Source organism: Artemia sp. Qi Xiang Cuo, chromosome 9, assembly GCF_049724085.1.
Source record: "Artemia sp. Qi Xiang Cuo chromosome 9, ASM4972408v1, whole genome shotgun sequence".
Classification (NCBI taxonomy): Eukaryota; Metazoa; Arthropoda; class Branchiopoda; order Anostraca; family Artemiidae; genus Artemia; species Artemia sp. Qi Xiang Cuo.
This window is the reverse complement of record NC_142802.1, coordinates 14313271-14339115: the sequence shown is the minus strand read 5'-3', so window position 1 is coordinate 14339115 and position 25845 is coordinate 14313271. Positions and strand designations below refer to the sequence as shown.

The 25845-nt window shown below is 33.8% G+C and overlaps 1 protein-coding gene and 1 pseudogene across 1 annotated transcript in view; one reads left to right on the top strand and one right to left on the bottom strand.

The window, feature by feature from the left end:
• LOC148948337 (orphan steroid hormone receptor 2-like) overlaps window positions 1-25845 on the top strand; it is a 285870-nt gene that overhangs the window by 117193 nt on the left and 142832 nt on the right. Inside the window, exon 3 of the mRNA XM_089094896.1 lies at window positions 23785-23864. The gene's annotated coding sequence lies outside the window, so the exon portion shown is untranslated. The remainder of the gene's footprint in view (window positions 1-23784; window positions 23865-25845) is intronic.
• LOC148948338 (uncharacterized) lies at window positions 21692-24184 on the bottom strand (annotated as a pseudogene).

Here is a 25845-nt window from a genome sequence, read left to right as displayed (position 1 = left end):
AAGGGTTTCCTAGAAATTTGAAATTTGACAGCGCAGGGATGCCAAAAACAAAAGGAACACGCTGAGATTACGTTTAGGGATTATTTTGGTGAAACTTTTAGACATTTTAGGGAATTATTTCGGCGAAACAGTTAGAAACATTTTAAAAGATGATCTTAGAAAAGGTTTTAGAAGAGGTTTTGAGTGTGGTCGTTATAATACACAAGTTCTATTTGAACAGTGTCGTGAGGTCCTCTACCCCAATCCCAAAGGGCCCCGATCGCCCTACCCCGACCCAAAGGGCTCCGATACCCCAAACCCCACCCCCAAAGAACCCCCGGTCCCCAAAGGTTCCTCGGGCTCCCACCCGGCCCTCCAGACCCCCAAAGGCCCTCCCCGGGCCCCCAAAGAGTCCCCTCCATATTTTTTAATACTTTTTTTTAAGGCTTTATTATATCTTTTCAGAGCAAGTTACTTTCTTAATGTCCCTCCTAAACCCATTTTACAAGTTGAAATGGGCGAAACCGTTTTAGGCATTTTAGGGAATTATTTCGGCGAAACAGTTAGAGACATTTTAAAAGATGATTTTAGAAGATGTTTTAGAAGAGGATTTGAGGGTGAAACTCTGTGGTCGTTATAATACACAAGTTCAATTTGAACAGTGTCGTGAGGTCCCCTACCCCAATCCCAATGACCCCCGGTCCCCCAAATGCCCCTCGAGCCCCCAAAGACCACCGGAACCCCATCCCCCCCATTTTTAAAAAATAATTTTTGATTTTTTTTAACATGGTATTTCTTTAACTTTTTTACGTATCTTAAAATGACATGAAATATGCTTACGGATCTACCAATCGTACTCTATGCTTGTTCATAGACACGACACGGCTTTCCCACTGGTATTCTATGGCAGGTTATCGACACTACCTAGTTTATTGTGTGCATTAAATCAGTATTTTTTACGCAGTGGAAGGATAAACACACAATTCATATCTGTAAAAAAGTGAAGATGAATTATTCGACGAAAGTATGTGCACATGAAAAAATCATCGTCGTGTTGAATGCTGACAAGGAGAAATACCTGAACAATGAAACGAGTGCAATTGGTAACACTATTGGAAATGTATGCATGAGTTGTCATGACAGCGAGAAGTTAGATTTCTTTGGAGTACCCAAGAATTTCAATCGTGTAAACGGTGGATATGCGAGAGTAACATTACCAGAGAAATTAGTGCTCAAAGAGATTGCAAACTTAAAAATAATTGTCGATGATCGGGGACAACTCCTTGCTACTGTTGCTGGTAACACATTACCTGTTGATACATCCTATCATCATCTTTCCGGTATTAGCATTTTAAAGAGAACAAGAAGAAGACAAGCATACTCCTGCAATAATGTCATTAATCATATCTTGTCAATATGTCAAAACTGCTATCTTTGTAAAAATAATGTGACAATAGACAGTGAAATCACAGGCAGAATAAAAAGGACCTTAGCAGACAATATCATCAATGAATATAAAGATGAATTGACGGAAAGTGAAGCGCAAGTGTACTAATAATGTATAATTATGTATTTAACGTATTTTTATATTAATATTCTACACGTTGTTATTTCATTAAAAATATCTTATGCATTATTTTGTTAAGTGTTCATTATATTTAGGGTATGCTAGAACGTCAAACGTTCAGAATATCTATTAAAAGGGTCAGAGATGTAAGAAAAAGAATTTTAGAGATAAAGATACTACTAGCAGGCTCAATTTTTCATAGAAGATAGAAAAGTTCAAGATCTCTTCTGAATTTTACCAAAGAACACAATTCAATTCTAATTTCACCAGAGAAAATAAAAAGCTTCCAGTTCAGTTTTAAGTTCACCAAGACATAAAAAATTTAAAGTTCACTTCTAAATTTTTCCATAGAAGATAGGAAAAGTTATAATATGATTGTGATTATTTTCCATGAAGATAAAAAGTTTCATTTAAATTCTAAATTTTCTTAAATTCAATTCCGACCTTTCTCAAAGAGTCAAATTTAAAGTTCTATTCCAAATATTTTCCCGAAGGAAGAAAAGTTCAACTTCGATTCTGAATTTCCTCAATGAAAATGAAATAAGTTATTGATCATTTCTATTTTCCCAAAATAATATAAAAATTTTCCACTTCAGTTCAGATTTTTCTCAAACAGATGAAAAAATTTAAAGTTCTGTTCCAAATATTTTCCCGGAAGAAGAAAAGTCCCAAGACATAAAAAATTTAAAGTTCGCTTCTAAATTTTTCCGTAGAAGATAGGAAAAGTTATACTATGATTGTGATTATTTTCCATGAAGATAAAACGTTTCATATTTAACGTTTCATGACATGAAATATGCTTACGGCTCTACCAATCGTACTATGTGCTTGTTCATAGACACGACGCGGCTATCCCACTGGTACTCTATGGCAGGTTATCGACACTACCTAGTTTATTGCATTCATTAAATCAGTATTTTTTACGCAGTGGAAGGATAAACACACAATTCATATCTGTAAAAAGTGAAGATGAATTATTCGACGAAAGTATGTGCACATGATAAAATCATCGTCGTGTTGAATGCTGACAAGGAGAAATACCTGAACTATGAATCGAGTGCAAGTGGTAACACTATTGGAAATGTATGCACGCGTTGTCATGACAGCGAGAAGTTAGATTCCTTTGGAGTACCCAAGAATTGCCATCATGCAAACGGTGGATATGCGAGAGTAACATTACCAGAGAAATTAGTGCTCAAAGAGAATGCCAACGTAAAAATAATAGTTGATGAAGAGGGACAACTTCTAGCTAATGGTTCTGGTAGCATGTTAGCCGTTGATAGATCTTATCGCTATCTTTCCAGTGTTAGCATTCGAATGAAAGCAAAGGGAAAAAGAAGACATGCATACAGCTGCACCAACATCATAAATCATATCTTGTCAATGTGTCAAAACTGCTATCTATGTAAAAATAATGTGACAATAGACAGTGAAATCGCAGGCAGAATAAAAAAGACATTAGCAGACAATATCATCAATGAATATAAAGATGAATTGACGGAAAGTGAAGCGCAAGTGTACTAATAATGTATAATAATGTATTTAACATATTTTTATATTAATATTCTACATGTCGTTATTTCATTAAAAATATCTTATGCATTATTTTGTTAAGTGTTCATTATTTTTAGGGTATGCTAGAACGTCACACTTTCAGAATATCTATGAAAATGGTCAGAGATGTAAGAAAAAGAATGTTAGAGATAATGATACTACTAGCAGGCTCAATTTTTCATAGAAGATAGAAAAGTTCATGTTCTCTTCTGAATTTTACCAAAGAACACAATTCAATTCTAATTTCACCAGAGAAAATAAAAAGCTTCCACTTCAGTTTTAAGTTCACCAAGATATAAAAAATTTAAAGGTCACATCTAAATTCTTCCGTAGAAGATATGAAAAGTTATACTATGATTGTGATTATTTTCCTTGAAGATAAAAAGTTTCACTTTAATTCTAAATTTTCTTAAATTCAATTCCAACCTTTCACAAAGAGTCAAATTTAAAGTTTTGTTCCAAATATTTCCCCGGAAGAAGAAAATTTCAACTTCGATTCTGAATTATCTCAATGAAAATGAAATAAGTAATTTATCAATTCTATTTTCACAAAATAATATAAAATTTTCCACTTCAATTCAGATTTTTCTCAAATAGATGAAAAATTTAAAATACTGTTCCAAATTTTTCATAGAAGATAGAAAAGTTCAAGTTCTCTTCTGAATTTTACCTACGAACATAATTCAATTCTAATTTCCCAAGAGAAAATTAAAAGCTTCCACTTCACTTTTAAGTTCACCAAGACATAAAAATTTTAAGTTTACTTCTAAATTTTTCCATACAAGATAGGAAAAGTTATACTATGATTGTGATTATTTTCCATGAAGATATAAAGTTTCACTTTAATTCAAAATTTTCTTAAATTCAGTTCTAACTTTTCTCAAAGAGATGAAAAAATTTAAAGTTCTGTTCCAAATATTTTCCCGGAAGAAGAAAAGTTCAACTTCGATTCTGAATTTTCTCAATGAAAATGAAATAAGTTATTGATCAATTCTATTTCATAAAAAAAATATAAAGTTTCCACTTCAGTTCAGATTTTTCTCAAAGAGATGAAAAAATTTAAAATACTGTTCCAAATTTTTCTTAGAAGATAGAAAAGTTCAAGTTCTCTTCTAAATTTTAGCAAAGAACATAATTCAATTCTAATTTCTCCAGAGAAAATAAAAAGCTTCCACTTCAGTTTTAAGTTTACCAAGACATAAAAAATTTAAAGTTCACTTCTAAATTTTTCCATAGAAGATAGGAAAAGTTATAATATTATTGTGATTATTTTCTATGAAGATAAAAAGTTTCACTTTAATTCTAAATTTTATTAAATTCACTTCCGACTTTTCTCAAAGAGATGAAAAAATTTAAAATACTGTTCCAAATTTTTCATAGAAGATAGAAAAGTTCAAGTTCTCTTCTGAATTTTACCAAAGAACACAATTCAATTCTAATTTCTCCAGAGAAAATAAAAAGCTTCCACTTCAGTTTTAAGTTCACCAAGACATAAAAAATTTAAAGTTCAGTTCTAATTTTTTCCATAGAATATATGAAAAGTTATACTATGATTGTGATTATTTTCTATGAAGATAAAAAGTTACACTTTAATTCTAAATTTTCTTTAATTCAATTCCGACCTTTCCCAAAGAGATGAAAATATTTAAAGTTCTGTTCCAAATATTTTCCCGGAAGAAGAAAAGTCCAAATTCGATTCTGAATTTTCTCAATGAAAATGAAATAAGTTATTTATCAATTCTATTTTCCCAAAATAATATAAAAGTTTCCACTTCAATTCAGATTTTTCTCAAAGAGATGATAAATTTAAAATACTGTTCCAAATTTTTCATAGAAGATAGAAAATTTCAAGTTCTCTTTTGAATTTTACCAGCGAACATAATTCAATTCTAATTTCTCAAGAGAAAATAGAAAGCTCCCACTTCAGTTTTAAGTTCACCAAGACATGAAACATTTAAAGTTCACTTCTAAATTTTTCCGTAGAAGATAGGAAAAGTTATACTATGATTATGATTATTTTCCATGAAGATAAAAAGTTTCACTTTAATTCTAAATTTTAATAAATTCAGTTCAGATTTTTCTCAAAGAGATGAAAAAATTTAAAATATTGTTCCAAATTTTTCATAGAAGATAGAAAAGTTCAAGTTCTCTTCTGAATTTTACCAAAGAACACACTTCAATTCTAATTTCTCCAGAGAAAATAAAAAGCTTCCACAGATTATTTTCCATAAAGATAAAAAGTTTCACTTTAATTCTAAATTTTCTTAAATTCAGTTCCGACTTTTCTCAAAGAGATGACAAAATTTAAAGTTCTGTTCCAAATATTTTCCCGGAAGAAGAAAAGTTCAACTTCGATTCTGAATTTTCTGAATGAAAATGAAATAAGTCATTGATCAATTCTATTTCACCAAAATAATATAAAAAGTTTCCACTTCAGTTCAAATTTTTCTCAAAGAGATGAAAAAATTTAAAATACTGTTCTAAATTTTTCTTAGAAGATAGAAAAGTTCATGTTCTCTTCTGAATTTTAGCAAAGAACATAATTTAATTCTAATTTCTCCAGAGAAAATAAAAAGCTTCCACTTCAGTTTTAAGTTCACCAAGACATAAAAATTTAAAGTTCACTTCCAAATTTTTCATAGAAGATAGAAAAGTTCAAGTTCTCTTCTGAATTTTACCAAAGAACACAATTCAATTCTAATTTCTCCAGAGAAAATAAAAAGCTTCCACAGATTATTTTCCATGAAGATAAAAAGTTTAAATTAGGTTAGGTTAGACTAGATTAAGTTAGGTTAGGTTAAGTTAGGTTAGGTTTGGTTAGCCTACGTACGCGCGCGTACGTAGGCTAACCTAACTAAACCTAACCTAACCTAGTCTAACCTAACCTCATTTAATATTTTTATAATGTTTAAGTTAGGTTAGGTTAGCTTATCACGAGCGCTCATGATAAGTTAACCTAACCTAACTTAAACATAGAGAAATGTTTCTAATTATTTATTAATATTTATTTATACCTAACCTAACCTATTGTTTTTGATGGTTAGATGAATGAACTGAATTTCAGAAAAATTAGAAATAAAGTGAAACTTTTTATCTTCATGGAAAATAGTCACAATTAAAGTATATCTATTCCTATCTTCTATGGAAAAATTTAGGAATGAACTTTAAATTTTTTATGTCTTTGAGAAAATAGGAACTGAAATGGAAGCTTTTTTATTTTCATTGGTAAATTTCAGAATTGAGCTAACTTTTTATCTCTTCTCTATGAAAATTCAGAAGAGAACTTGTACATTTTACACTTCATCGAGAAAACTCAGAACTAAAGTGTAGCTCCATATCTTTGTGAAGAATATTCACAATCAAAGTATAACTTTTCCTATCTTCTATGAAAAATTTGGAACAGAACTTTAAATTTTTTCATCTCTTTGAGAAAAGTCGGAACTGAATTTAAGAAAATTTAGAATTAAAGTGAAACTTTTTATCTTCATGGAAAATAATCACAATCATAGTATAACTTTTGCTGTCTTCTACAAAAAAAATTTGAAATGAACTTTACAGTTTGTATGTCTTGGGACTTTTCTTCTTCCGGGAAAATATTTGGAACAGAACTTAAAATTTTTTCATCTCATTGACAAAAGTCGGAACTGAATTTAAGAAAATTTAGAATTAAAGTGAAACTTTTTATCTTCATCGAAAATAATCACAATCAGGGTATAGCTTTTTCTATCTTCTATGGAAAAATTTTGAACTCAACTTTAAATTTCTTATGTCTTGTTGAAGATCAAACTGAAGTTGAAGCTTTTTTATTTTCTCTGGAATAGTTAGAATTGATTATCTTCTTTGGTAAAATTCAGAAGAGAACTTGAACTTTTCTATCTTCTAAGAAAAATTTGGAACAGTATTTAAAATTTTTTCGTTTCTTTGAGAAACATCTGAACCGAAGTGGAAACTTTTTATATTATTTTGGGGACATAGAATTGATCAATAACTTATTTCATTTTCATTGAGAAAATTCAGAATCGAAGTTGAACTTTTCTTCTTCTGGGAAAATATTTGGAGCAGAACTTTAAATTTTTCATCTCTTTGAGAAAAGTCGGAACTTAATTTAAGAAAATTTAGAATTAAAGTGAAACTTTTTATCTTCATGGAAAATAATCTGTGGAAGCTTTTTATTTTCTCTGGAGAAATTAGAATTGAATTGTGTTCTTTGGTAAAATTCAGAAGAGAACTTGAACTTTTCTATCTTCTATGAAAAATTTGGAAGTGAACTTTAAATTTTTATGCCTTGGTGAACTTAAAACTGAAGTGGAAGCTTTTTATTTTCTCTGTAGAAATCAGAATTAAATTATGTTCTTTGCTAAAATTCAGAAGAGAACATGAACTTTTCTATCTTCTAAGAAAAATTCGGAACAGTATTTTAAATTTTTTCGTCTCTTTGAGAAAAATCTGAACTGAAGTGGAAACTTTTTATATTATTTTGGTGAAATAGAATTGATCAATAACTTATTTCATTTTCATTCAGAAAATTCAGAATCGAAGTTGGACTTTTCTTCTTCCGGGAAAATATTTGGAACAGAACTTTAAATTTTTTCATCTCTTTGGGAAAGGTCGGAATTGAATGAAAGAAAATTTAGAATTAAAGTGTAACTTTCATAGAAAATAATCACAATCATAGTATAACTTTTCATATCTTCTACTGAAAATATTATAACAGAACTTGATATTTGTTATGTCTTGGTGAACTTAAAACTGACGTGAAAGTGTTTTATTATCTCTGGGCGGATTATAAATTAAATGTGTACTTTGGTAAAATTCACAAGTGAACTTGAAATTTTTTATCTTCTATGAAAAACTTGGAAGAGTATTTTACATTTTTTCATCTCTTTGAGAAAAGTCGGAAGTGAATTTAACAAAATTTAGAATTAAAGCGAAACTTTTTATCTTCATAGAAAATAATCACAATAATAGTATAACTTTTCCTATCTTCTATGGAAAAATTTATAAGTGAAATTTAAATTTTTTATGTCTTGGTGAACTTAAAACTGAAGTGGAAGCTTTTTATTTTCTCTGGAGAAATTAGAATTGAATTATGTTCTTTGCTAAAATTTAGAAGAGAACTTGAACTTTTCTACTAAGAAAAATTTGGAACAGTAATTCCACAATATTAACAGTAGAGTACTAATTTCTCTGGTAATGTTACTCTCGCATATCCACCGTATGCATGATGGAAATTCTTGGGTACTCCAAAGGAATCTAACTTCTCGCTGTCATGACAACGCGTGCATACATTTCCAATAGTGTTACCACTTGCACTCGTTTCATAGTTCAGGTGTTTCTCCTTGTCAGCATTCAACACGACGATGATTTTATCATGTGCACATACTTTCGTCGAATAATTCATCTTCACTTTTTACAGATATGAATTGTGTGTTTATCCTTCCACTGCGTAAAAAATACTGATTTAATGAATGCAATAAACTAGGTAGTGTCGATAACCTGCCATAGAGTACCAGTGGGATAGCCGCGTCGTGTCTATGAACAAGCACATAGTACGATTGGTAGAGCCGTAAGCATATTTCATGTCATTTTAAGATTTAAGAAAATTTAGAATTAAAGTGAAACGTTTTATCTTCATGGAAAATAATCACAATCATAGTATAACTTTTCCTATCTTCTACGGAAAAATTTAGAAGCGAACTTTAAATTTTTTATGTCTTGGGACTTTTCTTCTTCCGGGAAAATATTTGGAACAGAACTTTAAATTTTTTCATCTGTTTGAGAAAAATCTGAACTGAAGTGGAAAATTTTTATATTATTTTGGGAAAATAGAAATGATCAATAACTTATTTCATTTTCATTGAGGAAATTCAGAATCTAAGTTGAACTTTTCTTCTTTCGGGAAAATATTTGGAATAGAACTTTAAATTTGACTCTTTGAGAAAGGTCGGAATTGAATTTAAGAAAATTTAGAATTAAAATGAAACTTTTTATCTTCATGGAAAATAATCACAATCATAGTATAACTTTTCCTATCTTCTATGGAAAAATTTAGAAGTGAACTTTAAATTTTAATGTCTTGGTGAACTTAAAACTGAAGTGGAAGCTTTTTATTTTCTCTGGTGAAATTAGAATTGAATTGTGTTCTTTGGTAAAATTCAGAAGAGATCTTGAACTTTTCTATCTTCTATGAAAAATTGAGCCTGCTAGTAGTATCTTTATCTCTAAAATTCTTTTTCTTACATCTCTGACCCTTTTAATAGATATTCTGAACGTTTGACGTTCTAGCATACCCTAAATATAATGAACACTTAACAAAATAATGCATAAGATATTTTTAATGAAATAACGACATGTAGAATATTAATATAAAAATACGTTAAATACATTATTATACATTATTAGTACACTTGCGCTTCACTATCCGTCAATTCATCTTTATATTCATTGATGATATTGTCTGCTAATGTCCTTTTTATTCTGCCTGCGATTTCACTGTCTATTGTCACATTATTTTTATAAAGATAGCAGTTTTGACATTTTGACAAGATATGATTAATGACATTATTGCAGGAGTATGCTTGTCTTCTTCTTGTTCTCTTTAAAATGCTAATACCGGAAAGGTGATGATAGGATGTATCAACAGGTAATGTGTTACCAGCAACAGTAGCAAGGAGTTGTCCCCGATCATCGACAATTATTTTTAAGTTTGCAATCTCTTTGAGTACTAATTTCTCTGGTAATGTTACTCTCGCATATCCACCGTTTACACGATTGAAATTCTTGGGTACTCCAAAGAAATCTAACTTCTCGCTGTCATGACAACGCATGCATACATTTCCAATAGTGTTACCACTTGCACTCGTTTCATTGTTCAGGTATTTCTCCTTGTCAGCATTCAACACGACGATGATTTTTTCATGTGCACATACTTTTGTCGAATAATTCATCTTCACTTTTTTACAGATATGAATTGTGTGTTTATCCTTCCACTGCGTAAAAAAATACTGATTTAATGCACACAATAAACTAGGTGGTGTCGATAACCTACCATAGAGTACCAGTGGGAAAGCTGCATCGTGTCTATGAACAAGGACAGTGTACGATTGGTAGAGCCGTAAACATATTTCATGTCATTTTAAGATACGTAAAATAGTTAAAAAAATACCATGTTAAAAAAATTCAAAAATTATTTTTAAAAAATGGGGGGGATGGGGTTCCGGTGGTCTTTGGGGGCGCGAGGGGCATTCGGGGGACCGGGGGTGATGGGGATGGGGGTCGGGGACCTCACGACACTGTTCAAATTGAACTTGTGTATTATAACGACCACAGAGTTTCACCCTCAAATCCTCTTCTAAAACATCTTCTAAAATCATCTTTTAAAATGTCTCTAACTGTTTCGCCGAAATAATTCCCTAAAATGCCTAAAACGGTTTCGCCCATTTCAACTTGTAAAATGGGTTTAGGAGGGATATTAAGAAAGTAACTTGCTCTGAAAAGATATAATAAAGCCTTAAGAAAGTATTAAAAAATATGGAGGCGACTCTTTGGGGGCCCGGGGAGGGCCTTTGGGGGTCTGGGGGGCCGGATGGGAGCCCGGGGAACCTTTGGGGACCGGGGGTTCCTTTGGGGTTGGGGTAGGGGGATCGGAGCCCTTTGGGTCGGGGTAGGGCGATCGGGGCCCTTTGGGATTGGGGTAGAGGACCTCACGACACTGTTTAAATAGAACTTGTGTATTATAACGACCACACTCAAAACCTCTTCTAAAACCTTTTCTAAGATCATCTTTTAAAATGTCTCTAACTGTTTCGCCGAAATAATTCCCTAAAATGTCTAAAACCGTTTCACCCAAATAATCCCTAAACGTAATCTCAGCGTGTTCCTTTTGTTTTTGGCATCCCTGCGCTGTCACATTTGAAATTTCTAGGAAACCCTTTCCTACGTTAATCTCTTCATCTCATAAATGTTCCTAGCTACACTATTAAGGTTTCGTTAGAATATCAATTTATCTCTCCGACTTAAAGCTTAGTGAAGCTGTATTTAAAAATAGAATTTCTATCTCTTTAGACTCCCGCATAATTCCAAGATAAAAAGTTATGTCATTTCTAACTCCTGACAGTAAAGATCAATGAAGCCCTATTTAAAAATAGAATATTAATTTTTCTCTCTGACCTAAAGAACGTTTATCCCTCAGACCTAAGATTAAAGAAAGCCATAATGTTTCTTAATTCCCCCTTCGTGAATCAATACATTCCCCTAGCGATTATGTAAATCAATTTCTCAGGTTAGGTTAGCCTAAAGATCAAAGAAGCCATGTTTGTTTCTTAATTCCCCTTCGTGAATCAATAATTCCCCCGCCGATTATGTAAATCAATTTCTCAGGTTAGGTTCGCCTAAAGATCAAAGAAGCCATGTTTGTTTCTTAATCCATGAAAAACATCAAATAAATTGACCTTTGGAAATTTAGGTCATTGACCCCATTAACCACGTGTTCTCCCTAATGACTCTATGTCCATATTTGGTGCCCTGTCACGAGCTCATGAGGCATCTCTACTCTTGTCGAAATATTTGCTTGTTTTCATGGGCGTAGGGATAGGGAGGGGGACCCCCTAGACCTTCAAATTTACATTAGATATGGGTGAAAAAGCAGATGGTTTGGAAAAAGCAGTTGATAAAACTCCATCACACTATCGACTGCCCTCCCCCTAGACAATATCTGCCCTCCCCCCCCTAGACAATATGCTGCCTACGCCTATGCTTGTTTTTCGTTTTTATATTTTGCTACTGGCTGACAACATCCTCGTTCTTCTCACAAAATTCTCGTCCTTGTTGAAATATTTGCTTGTTTTTCGTTTTTATATTTTGCTACTGGCTGACAAAATCCTCGTTCTTCTCACAAAATCCTCGTCCTTGTCCAAATATTTGCTTGTTTTTCGTTTTTATATTTTGATACTGGCTGACAAAATCCTCGTTCTTCTCACCTATTTGATTTTATTTTTCATTTATTATATCCTTCCTTTCATTTGTTTTCATACGTCATGTATAGCCATTGTGGTCTTAGAATGTATTTACGTCGAGCTTTTGACCAGTACTGTTTTAGATTTTTGAACTGTGTTAAAAAACATGCGAATCTTAGATTTTGTCTTTGTTTTTGTTTTCTGAGCACTGAGGACGACTTGGCGGAGGTCCTTGTCGAAATATTGGCTTGTTTTTCGTTTTTCATAATCTGCTATTGGCTAACTTTCGTTTTTCATAATATGCTATTGGCTGACAAATCCTCATTCTTCTCACCTATTTTATTTTATTTTTCATTTCTTAAATCCTTTCTTTTCTTTCTTTTCTTGCGTATATGAAAACCTCAACGTAATAAACTCAACGCAATGTAGGGTTCGATCTGACCTCTAGAGCTATTAAATAAAAAAAACAAGTTTTTTAAACTGAAAGTACGGAGCGACATTAAAACTTAAAACGAACAGAAATTATTCCGTATATGAAAGGGGCTGTCCCCTCCTCAACGCTTCGCTCTTTACGCTACAGTTTTTTATTGTTTTAAAAAATAAAGTTGTGAGACAGACTCAAACTTTAGCGTAAAGAGCGAGGCGTTGAGGAGGGGACAGCCCCTCTCATATACGGAATAATTTCTGTTCGTTTTAAGTTTTAATGTCGCTCCTTACTTTCAGTTTAAAAAACTTCTTTTTTATTTAATTTCTGATCGTTTTTTAGTTAATACACCTTTTATTTTGGCTCACCGTCATTGAATAAGTAAACAAAATTTGCATAAAAGTTTTTCTTTTCTTTTGCTAAATGGATGTCTCTAAATTTGGTTATGACGTAATTTACAAATTAACTTACGTAACTAACTTCTATATTCGTATATTTTTCTTCTGGCAAAAAATACAAAGTTGCAGATTTTTGCAGATATGAGCTTGAAACCTATGTATTAGGGTTTTCTGATACTCTGAATCTGACGGTTTTATTTTCATTAAAATTCTTTCACTTGTAAGGGATGTTTCCCCCCTCTTTAAAAAATCGGGTAAATTTTCTCTGGCTCGTAGCATTTGATGAGTAATACTAAACTTAATAAAATTTATATATCTAGAATCAGAATTATAGACACATTCTTTTGATACATTTATTGACATCAAAATTCCGTTTTTAAAAGTTTCGATTACTATTGAGCCGTATCGCTTGTTTTTTTTATTGTCTTTTTTTTTACGTATATGTTATTACGTATATGAGGGGGTTCTCCCCTTAGTCAATTTCACGCTCTTTACGTTAAAAGTTAAAAAACATTTTGATTTACAAACCCCTGAATCACAAAGGGCGTTTAATTAGAATAGATAGCTCTTTTGAAAGCAATAAACAAAAACTTTAGTGTAAAGAGTGAGGTATTGACTTGGGGGAGAACCCCATCAAATACGTAATAATTTCTGTTCGTTTTAAGTTTTAAAGTTCCATCTTGCTTTCAGTTGAAAAAACTTGTTTTTTTTTTATTTAATTTCTGATCGTTTTTTAAATAATGCTTGGAAATCCGGCGCACCTTTCATAGAAATGTCCCTTACCCCAAAGAAACATCCTCCACGGAAATATTCTCCAGAGTAACCCCCTCATCTAGCCCCCCCCCTCCAGAAAAAGTCCTTCCTGAAAATGTCTGTATACTTCCCAATAACCACTAAATAATGCTGGAAAGTCCGCAGCCCCCTTCATGGCAATTTCCTTTCCCCCATGAAAATTTCCTTCATGGACAGAGCCTCCAACATAACCCCCCACCCACCCCCCCCCCACTACCAGATAAAAAACCTCCTGAAAACTTCTGTATACTTCCCAATAACCAATACTATATGTTAACATTGGGTAAAGTTCATAACTTTTAGCCCTCCTCCTGGGGACTTCGGGGGATTAAGTCATCTTAAAAGACATATTTTACATATTATCAAATTTATCATATTTTCGACCATGCTGAACAAAATGGCTATCTCAAAATTTTGATCGGGTGACTTTGGGAAAAAAATAAGCGTGGGAGGGGGCCTAGTTTCCCTCCATATTTTTTGGTCACTTAAAAAGGGCACTAGAACTATAAATTTCCGTTCCAATGAGCCCTCCCACGATATTCTAGGACCACTGGGTCGATACGATCACCCCTGGGGAAAAAAAAAAATAAATAAACACGCATCCGTGATCTTTCTTCTGGCAAAAAATGCAAAATTCCACATTTTTGTAGATGGGATCTTGAAACCTCTACAGTAAAGTTCTCTGATACGCTGAATATGATGGTGTGATTTTCATTAAGGTTCTATAACTTTTAGGGGGTCTTTCCCCCTTTTTTTGTAAATCTGCCAAATTTTCTCAGGCGCGTAACTTTTGATGGGTAGCACTAAACTTGATGAAAGTTATATGTTTGAAATCAGCATTGAAATCTGATTCTTTTGATGTATCTATTGGTATCAAAAACCCGTTTTCTAGAGTTTCGGTTACCATTGAGCCGGGTCGCTCCTTACTTACAGTTCGTTACCACGAACTGTTTGATAATGAATAAAAATTAAGATGAATAGGCCACTGAGGTGAAAATCATGTTTCTAGCTGTCTTTTTAATCCCTAATGAAAAGCAGGCTGTCCCCAAATTTGGAGGGAGGAGCTGAAATGAAGTATTTTAAGTAACCTGTAACTTCAAAGTAAAGCGTGAAGCTTTGAACTGACCCGGATGGAGAAGGAGAGTGTGCAGCTGTGTTGGAGTCTGGTGGCTTGTTATAGTAGATGGATTGTATTTGCTCTAAAGGGCAAAATCTTATTGCAGTCATTTTGTAATTCCTCATGACTGTGGCAAAATTAAGGGGGAATAATCAAAAATGATCAGCCAAGGGTGCTGGACTCGTCTGGGATAGATTGCATTCCCTGCCCGACTCCCCACAGTACCTCTATTTTGAGCAAACCTTAAAACCTGAACCGTGAATCAAGAGCAGCATGAGATTCGTTGCAACATTACGCATACGGGTAATTTGAGGTGCTGCTGCGGTTGTAGTAATGAAATTCTTAAAATCAGCTCATTTTAAAATTTGCACCTTCGGCGCACTTTGCTCAAAATGGCGCATTTATGCCATTTGGGTGTTTTTTTAGATTGTTGCGCATTGAATTTCTCAAATCAGCGCATTTTCAAAGTCATTTATTTGAAGTATTGTACCAATGGTGCATATTAACTAAAAAATATTGCTTTTGGTGCATTTTCGGTTTTGTGGCAGCGCTATCTTGTACGAGGCACCTGGCAACACTGACTTGTATGTCAGTTTTCAGTTTTCTTTATACGACCGATACAAAGAATATGGCTTGACTCCATGAATTAAATAATATTTAACTTTTTTTGAAGTGACACCGTTTGAATAACAATAAGAAAGTAATCAATTTTTGGCACTTGTTGAATGAAAAGGTCATTTCTTCAACTTGGCTGAAATGAACCGAAATTTAATTTGTTGACTTGTCGTTAGACTTATTTTTTCAACCAAACATAAACGTTATTCTTGAAAAAAATAAGTAAACTTTACAGAAAGTGAGGGATGCGGTTGTAAATTTTCCCATTTTTAAACGCTTGATTTTGCACATTTTAAATTTGCACTTTACTTTTGTCTCAAAATTGTTAAACGAGTAAATACAAATCTGACAACCTAGAAGAGCGTCCAAATAAAGGGCCACCAATCAGTATTAGAGTAAAATATTTAACAGGGCAGTTACAGGCCATTGTCTTTTTTTGCCATCTATCAGTGATAATTCAATAACACTGGTAAATGCGCATAATTGTTTTCAATGTGAGAGGCTAAAATAGGTTCAATCAGTAGACTTGTTTTACTGAACTTTCATTATCCTATTTTATAAATTATCTCCGCAGATTGAATCTTCCAAAGATTCTACACCGGTAAGAAGGTCGGGCTTCGCTTTTTAGCCTTTTGATGTAGTTATATTACTACTAAAAACTTACCGCAGCACCAAGCCGCCTGAGGCCAACACAGCTACGCATGCTCCTCCTCCATCCAAATCTATTAAAAGCCTCTGTCTTTACACCCTTCCAAGAAGTACCCGTCTCCCTTATTTTTTTTATGACATCCTCCCACCCCAACCACGGACGACCTGCTTTCCATTTAGTCCTTTATATTGTTATATTTAGTTATATTGAATTTATGTTAAATTGTTTAACATTATAAATGAAAAATATTAAATTAGTTGAACGATTGATAGAGATTAAATTGATAAATGTGTTTTTTTAATTGAAAGTAAGGAAGAACATTAAATCTTAAAACGAAAAGAAATTGATATGGCAGGGGCTGCTCCTGCCTTAACTCTCACTCTCTACGCTAAGGTCTTTCTTAAATAATTGTGAGAAAAAGTCAAACTTAAGCCTTAAGACCGAGAATTAAGGCAGAAGCAGCCCCTCCCATATACGGAGTAATTTCTGTTCGTTTGAAGATATAATGTTTTTCCTTACTTTCTTAAAAAAAGCAGGTTTTTTTTACTTAATTTCTGACCGTTTTTCAAATCATGCCTGGCGATCCCCTTCCTCCCCCGTGTAAAATTTTCCCTGGAATATTCCTCCCGGAAATTTCCTCGTCACGGAAAATTCTCCCTCGAAAAATTTTCCTTAAAAAATTACCGTATATTTCCCAATAACAAATACTATATATAAACAATGGACAAATTGTTTAACTTACATCCTTTTCTCCAGGGGCTATGGGGAGTCTTGTCATCCCTAGAGGGTAGTCATTAGACCTTTCAATTATGCTGAACAAAATGGGCATCTCAAAATTTTGATCGGACGACTTCTAGAAAAAAGGGACATGAAAGGGTTGCTAATTGTCCTACCATCTTTTTGATCACTTAAAAAGAGCACTACAACTTTTAATTTCCATTCGAATGAGCCCTCTTCGGATACCTTGTACCATTGAATCAGTATGATCACCCCTGAGACAAGGGAAAAGGTAAATAAACGCGCATCCGGGATCTTTCTTCTGGTAGAAAATGCAAAACTCCACGTTTTTGCAGATGAGACCTTTTTCTAAAGTTCTAAAAGAGAGCTGTCCTGTATTTAATCGAAAAAATCAAGATGTATATATTCTAATAATTTAAGTTTGATTAAAACTGAATATTTCTAGTACCGGCACAAAAGGGCAGAATCTAAGTGTTTTTTTTCAATATTTCTGAGAAAGTATGTGTCAACTTTTAGTTTTCTGTCATTTATCTCGTTTTTCTTTTCCAAACTCTACAAGCTATGGCAAGGCCGCCCATTCAGTTCTAAGCAGTTTGGCAGAAAAAAAACGATTTTGTGATGGCTAGATTAGATGATCCTTTTAGGTATTGAATCCCCTTAACTTCCGGTGGATCTCCAGTAGTGACTAAGTAAAACCTGCTAGGCACACAGACACTAAGTATGAGAAGATATAGGGTCCAAAAAACGGCCCACCAATTATTATTATAAGTAAAATATTTATTTCAAAAATTACAGGTCATCCTATCTGTATAAACTTCATCAATGCTTGATGTAATTACCTAATGACAGTCAATCAAGGGTTGATCACCTTCACACAAGCTACCACCTAGACTAATTCTAAGAAAATTACTCCGAGGAATGGGTAGGTTTTGTGGAATGACATTATCTGAACCTGACATTAGTGTTTCACATGCAAAAGCCGGTTCAGTACAAAAAGGTCAAAGATTGTATACCTTGAGGGACCTTAGTTTTCTACAAGATTGCTTCTCACTTGTCCGTTCTGAGACATTTAACAAACCACGCAGGTCGATTTTTGTCAGTGACAGTTGACATTTAAATATACCCTTTCTCGTTTTCTTGAATAGGCGGTAAATTACAATGACCTAGATTAACCTTTTGTCTTCAGCTTCCTGGAACTACTACCTAGCTTTATTCTGGTTTTGTCAAAACTAATTTTCTAGTGTTAAAAGAGGTATGAGTATTACTCCTGTTTGCTCAAAAGGATATAGAGATAGTTACTAATTTGTGAATAGTGTAGTGTGGGATTGATTACTAGATGAGTCTGAAAAAAGGTAGAACAAGTATAAAGGCCTATCGTTTCAATATTTTCTATAGGCGCAGGAGTATAATCAAGATTTTGTGCGGAGAATATTATATGTTTCTTTTTAGTTTTCAAGTTTATTATTTTAAAAGTTTGTAATTTTACATTTTATTTATTTAAAATTGTATGTTTAAATTTGTGCATAGTAGGCTATCATTTAAAAAATGAGTAAAATTCTAGCGGAAGGTGACATAAAGTACCCACCTCCAATCCTTCTCCCTCTAGAGGGCAGTGACCTTTTATTAACTTTAAACATTTTTGGGTTATAAAAGTGAAACCTTACAAAACAGGTCTTCTGCTTAAATATAGTGCAAAGAAATTGTCCTCAACCTCACAATTTTGCTCAATCTTAGTCTATGAGGTTTCAAAGATCTGCAAATACGTTTACTAAATTTAGAAAAAAAACAACTTATTGATATGGCTTAAAATTAAGCTCAAATAACAGTAATTGCATTTTCAGAACTAAAACCAGAGAAAAAGAAGCTGATAACTGGAAATTCAGGTAAAATATTGTTTTGTCAAAATTTCAAACTGTCAAGTAGGTAAATTTCTAAGACTTACAAATAAAATGAGAGTCAACATGGAAGCTAGGCAATACCTTCCAAAAGGAAGTTTTTGGCCCTGGATTCATTACTGAAAGTTTCATTTCTTTAACCTAGCCCCTTTCTGAGATAGCAAAAACCGAAATAAATATTTTACCAAAAAATGTAGCAATCCTCCATTTCCCCTATTTATAAGCAATACTATACCCACGGATTGGGGGGTAGGATAAGTTATCTGAAATATAAAATATGATACTAGAAACCCTAATTTGGTTATATAATGGCTAAAATCTGTTATAGGCCTCATTCATATGCTAATTTAACCTTAACCCGAATATGGGGTACGGTTAAGGCCGTAATCACAGGGGGGGGGAGATTAGGGTGACCCCCTTCCTTTAAATGTTTGTCCGAATTGTAAAAACGTAACAAAAATGAATACAAACAAATTTTGTATGCGCTTTTTGAATTTTGTTTTGTACCCCACTTCCCCTGGACACGTCCCTGGGTACGGCTGTGCTTCTAAATACTGCAAAACTTTTTATTTGTTTCATTTGTAACCTTAATAGCTTCTACAGCTCTACTGAAGTTTCGTTAACGGAATTTTTTTTATCTAAACAGGGAATTTCACATGTTGAGATTTGATTATCAGTGGAAAAGATTTGCAAAATATGAACTAGGACTGGCTAGGTGAATTTATTTCTCAGAAAGTAGATAAGATCGACCAAGATTGGGGCAAAATATCCTAATCTCAAAAGACTAGCTTACATAATTTTATGTGCTGAAAAAAGAAAGGGGCCCATTTTATTTTCATTCCTTTAATAATTTTTAGGGAAACCTATGATTTATCCAAGGGCGTGTCAAGTATTTTTGTTCGGGGGAGGAGGGGTTTACAAAATAAAACTGTAAAAATGCATCAAAATCTTGTTTATATGCATTTTTGTTAGTCCTTACGAATCCGACAAAAAATCCGTGATGGAAATCACTAGATCAGCTCAAATCACTAGATTCTTTACCACAAAGTCTTTTCACATTTTTATGCAGAGAATAGAACATCCTTCCTTTCTCCATGTATTTCCCAATTTGGTAACCTTGGCTTATAACTCGATTACTGAAAATTTGTTATCGGTGATGTAATAGAAATATTTACTTTTTTTTTTTTTTTTGGTCGATTCAAAACCCTGGTTTTTTCCCCAAAAACATAGAAACTATTTTATTTTTACTCTAATTGAGCTAGTGTAATTACTGGGACACCAATGACAATTTTGAAAATGACCTTTTTATATCTTCATGTAAAAAGTTTGTCCCACCCTTCCCAAATTTCAAAAATTTTGATGTTACTTCTTTAAAAAAAGAGATCCAAAGAAAATCTTTTTCTCCCAATACGTTTTCGTTTATTGCTAACGATTGTTCATTCTTTTACTAAAGCTGTAAGAGAGCCTTGGCTCCTCACCTGGATCTGCGTCACTGTCAAACAACATAGTTTTCAATTAAATATTCATTTATTTAAAAATATCACAGGCTACAAACTACAATCAGGTAAAATAAAGCCAAATCCTCACAAAGTTAAAATTTTTGTCACATTTTGGTCTTTTACATCCTGTTTCCATTTTTTTGCAGAAACCACAAGAGCACGAGGAATTTCCAATTTTGAGGGATCTTTGACGTATCGATTTACATGGATTAGTGAAGAAAGTGTTTTTCTTCCAGTCTGTTTGTCAAAGGTGATTTAATTAACTTCAGCAAGGAGAACTGTCTCTCAGCTGATGCGCTCGAATGTGGAAGTGCCATAAGGAACTTCATCATTTGTGTCAAAATGGGGAACATAAAATCTCCCGCAGCATTCTTGCACTTCCCAAGGAAGTTCCAGAATAAAACAGGATCGCTGTTATTTTGTGCAGGCACTCGAATCAGTTCTCCTGCATGTGGATTTAGCCGCCATTCACTGTTCAAAGCTTCTACTTCCAGATCCGTGGTCTGCGAGAAGCGATCATACAATCCAGTAATTGATGAGACAGAGCCAGAAACTGCAGCAGTAGGGCTCAAACACTTTAGCTGATGTAAAAGATCGTCTGATTGCTGATTCGGAATCAAATCTTCTCACAATATATTTGGTAAAACTTAACACATTTGTTGCAAACTCCATCAACTAATTTAGCGTCACAGTTTTTCGCAAACGATTCAAATGTTGCACCAAAATACATACTCTCATATTTTTTAGGTTGTTTGGGTGTTTAAAGTCAACCTTCCAAGGTCCCAAACATCTCAACTTTTCCGTTTTTACAAAGCAACACATTATTTCTTTCAGTCCTACTTCGACCTTTTCCAAAAGGACATGTACTGGAACTTTTTCACTCTGGAACTCTTTGCTGAGGCTGTTTACTATTGCCAAAATGTGTCCAAGGAACAAATAGTGTAACCGCACTGTATTGTTCTTTAGAGCAGCATATAGAGCATGAGCGGATGGACACTGCTTGCCATCATGGATTGAAAATATAAAATTAAAGCTCCCACTGCTCGAGCAACCGTTCAGTTTCGTTTTCCATTGCCAGCCAACGTGTTTTAATGGGATACAGCAGGCAGTGTTCAGCAAAGCTAACAAACCTTCGACACTTCGCAAACACTTGCTTTCTTTCTGGACTATAAGCAATGAAATTATATATATCATGGCTAAACTGGACGATTGACTTATCTAAAATTTCCAGTTCAGCAGCTGAACACAACGCAAAAGAGCGACAAATACACCCACAAATTGAAAGTCAAGGAATGCATCGTTTCAAAAGTGTAGCTAGACCATTCACTGATCCAACCATAATGCTGGCATTGTCTGACGTGAAGTTGATCATATTTTTCAACAGAATCCCTGTTGGGTCAAATTCATTCACTATGAGCTTTTTTATCCTTGTGCAGAGGCATCAGTGACAACAGGAATAGAAAAAAAACACTCGACTATATCTTCATCATTCACTGAGAAAATCGCACCATTATGACAAAAATTTGGTTGTTCTTTGGTCAGTGAACTTGTCCACAGTCATGGAAAACTTTCTATTTTTTAGTGATTCCGATAGATCGTTAGCCCCAGTTCTTCCTACTTTCTTCATCAAAACAGTGGTCTTCGTTCTTCCACAGTTCAAATTATTAATGACTTGAGAGTCTTTGACATGAAACTTGAAAATTTGCGGAAGTGTGTCCATTAGTGAAACAGGAAGATTTTCTTTGGCAACCCACGCAGACAAGGCCAATGACAGCTTTACACTCTGGTCAAGATAACTTTTATGCTCGTGCACTGTTTCAGAAAAGCTTGCTGGGTCGGACACTGAAACTTGGTTTTTCTTAGCATTCATGGCTTTTGCATGCTCTGATTCTGGACCTCTATTAGCATGACGAAGCATAGCGGTTTTGCTACCCTTTAGCACCTTGCAGCAGTACTTGCAATATGCTTTGCTCGGAACTAATTGGCCTGGGACTAGCCAGTCTCTAAGTAGGGGGTCCTTCATCCATTTTCTTACAAAAACTTTGAGAGTAAAACTTCTTTATCTTGGCTCTATTACTAATAGATTTTTGGTCATTTTTTTTCTCCTTTGACCACCGTTTCTCTTATCATTCTTTTTGTACATTTTAGTTTCTAAATCTATCACGTCAGATAGTTCAGACGAGTCAGACTCAAAATCGTCTGAGCCACCTGAATAACTAGATAAATCACTGGCATTATCATTATCTTTAGATCCAGAACTCTTTGTGTCTGGGGATGGACTCAATAACATTGAGCTTGAAACTCCTAAAGCAAAGGTGACACAAATAACGGGTACTGTCTCTTCATAAACTGGTACAATAGTGTTGCCTGCCTGAGTGTTTGGGCTATTTTCATTCTTTTTAGGAGACTTATCAAAGAAATCAAAAAGGTTCTTGTTCTTTTTGGCTTTTGAAGCTTCCATGTGGCCTTGATATTTCTTTTCCTACAAAAAATTTTTTAAGTTTAGTTTTTCACGTGTAGCATAATGGGGCGGGGCAGGGTATGCTCAAAACACAGTCAACTCAATAAAGCAGAACTACCATTATAAAAAAAGTAAACAAAATGGGGCGGGAACTACTAGTTTCAGAAAGCAGACGACTACTCACTGAATAACTAGAATTGGTTTCTAGAATTGAAAGCAAATGGCTTCTAGAATAATTAAATATAAAAAAGAGTTTCTTCAGCTGTTAGTAAGGAACAACACTAAAACTTGTAACGAACAGAAAAAAATCCGGGTGTTAGGGGAGTCATGTTATATACCATCCTAGATCCCTCCATCCTTACGCTGCAGTTTTTTAATGCTTTAAAAAAATGATTATTCTAAATCAACGGGTCATGTGTTTCAGCAGTGATTCTTAAAGGATTGGGACATTAAATTTGAAGTTTAGTGTAAAGAGCGAGGGATTGATGAGGCATCCCCCCATTTGTGGAGTAATGTCTGACTCATAATGGCTCGTGAGCTTGAGCTTCTCCTTGACGCAAGTGACAATTTTCCATTATAAAAGTTTTTCACATATCGTATGACACGTTTCTCAGTTCACTCGAATATAATTATAGTATATCTTGATTGGTCGAAGTTTCAGGGTGCAATAAAATAGAAAATAGGTCATTTTGCTGAAGATGTTATTATGTTAAGTTTCATCAAGCTTCGTCTTTATAATCAATTGGTGCAGTCGGAATGCAAACTTCTCTTGCCATTAGTGAATGAATAAAAAAAATTTTAAGTGATAACTATAATATAAGTCTTGATAATGATATGGAACCTTTGGGTGCGCGTCAACGTGCCAAAAATGTTTGCAGGTTCAAGCCATTTTAGGATGAAGGTAATAACAAGCAATTAATTATAATTAATGATAATTGACGTTTGGAACGCACCTTTGTTTTTTTTCTGGGTCTCCTGCAAAATCAGGAAGATAGCACATGTTCCTTTTATGATAGCAATAACCAATTTTCTAGGATATGCTAGTAAACTGACATTTGTTTGTATTTTCACTTTTTTTTTATTTGGAAGCTATAATTTAAAATGTGGCTGATTCAAAAGACTAAACTATTTATCTGTTTCAGATTTCCTGCTCAGAAAGCAATTCTGAAAGAGATTTTGATGCCCAGAATTGCAGCTAGTCATTAAGAGCCACCTTAATTAGGTTTGTTTCTTTTTTCTTGTTGTAGAAATTGTGCTTGGTTTTTACATCAAAACCCTCATAATCCTTTTCCAGTGAGATCTAGCGCGGGAAGCCTCAGCGTAGTCAGTGGGGAGTATTGTTGAGCTAAGAGTTGAGCCAAAACCTAAAATTAACGACATTAAAACTTACATCGAAACATCTTAACTTTTAGCAGTTTCTTGGGGTCCTTGATACTGATCCTTGAGACTGATTGGGGTCCGAGGGGACAATTATTCCGTTCTTCCCTAAAATTTTGCTAAAAACACAAATGACAAATATATACATACAACCTCAGTTACCATAGTAAGTGGCATAGCTAGATGGGTGGAGGAGAATTTAGGGTTCCAAATTCTCCCAAGCAATCTTTCCTGCAGATGAATATCCTGAACCGGATTTTACCGCTGAAATGGTAACTTGGTAACATCTCTGCCAGTAATATTTTAAAACCTATTAAATTTTATAGTTTATGTAGGATTCACCGTTATTTTGAAATCATATTCCTTTCAAATTATTTATTCATGACGAAAAATATTTAGCTAAAACTTGATGCTACCCTAGGATTGTTGTTTTCGCACTGGAACATAAATTAGTGTCCCATCTTGACGTGAAAGTCTCAAATTTGTTTAAAATCGTAGTTACATGATTAAAAATTATAATTAACACTAATTAAAACTGTGTTAGGTGCGGACTGCTTGGGGAGAGGTAGCCTTTCTTGCTCATGTTTTATTCGTAATAATATTTTTTTTCTTTTATGGTCTAGCTTTTCTCGTTATTCGTGGCAACAGAGGAGCTAGCATAGATCAGCGACCTTTGTCACTAGCCAAGGACGTACCAAGAATTTTTTTTTTCCTCAATAGTCCTCGCTCTTAACGCTGACGTTGTTTAGTACTTTTGAAAAAGTTTTTTATTGTTCTAGTTAAACGAGGTTTGTGTTTCAGGAATCGTTCCTATAGAAGTGGGACAAAATTCAAACTCTAGCTTAAAGAGCGAGGTCTTGAGGAGGGGGCACCCCCCTCTCATATATGTTATAATTTCTGTTCGTTTTAAGTTTTAATGTTGTTCCTTACTTTCAGTTCAAAAAACTTTTTTATATTTAATTTCTGACCTTTTTTTTAAATAATACCAGGAAATATGGCTCCACCTCCACGCAAATATGCCTCCTCCCCGCGGATAGACAATTCAATCCTGGTGACAATTTACCCGGAAAATGATCCTTAATTTCTCCACGTGTGAAATTGGGACGAATAAGAGAAAGCAGGACATAAGAAGAATTTCATATATATATTCTGCCAAATTCCCCCAGTGTAAAATGTCCCCTGAAAAATTCAACCCCTGGAAACTTCCCTGCCCGTGGAAAATCCCCCAGCAGAAAATTCGCCCCCACCACTCAAAAATGTATGCATACTTGCCAATAACAAATACTATGTATAAACAATGGACAAATTTTATAACTTAAAGACTTTATAACTTAAAGACTTAATGACTGCATAGTCATTGAGGTGAGTGTAATTAAAAATCATAGTAGAAGGGATATGATTCTGAAGAATTGAAAAATGTTGTGTCAGGATCCCCAAGGGCTTAAGAAAGAATCGCTTGCCAAACTGTCAAAAGAATACTAGATTAAAGAAAAAAAGACATACCCACGTTTATTTTGCTTATTAAAGCCGTTTGACCAAATTAGTTTCCACATATTTGGATGCTTAACAATGTAGGCAAATACACAGGGCGAGAGCTCAAGCCCTCCTCCCCGAAATGTCACGATTTTTTATGGATTAATATATATTTTCTAATATTTCTTCTATAATTCACCTCTTTTTGAGGGTTCCGACGAACTTCATCTTGACGGTATGAAAAAAAAATGATGAAAGTAGTGATATGAGTGGTAACTTACACACTGTAGAGTATAACCTATACACTGTATAAACTATTTTTTAACTGACTCAGATGGGGTACCATTATTTAG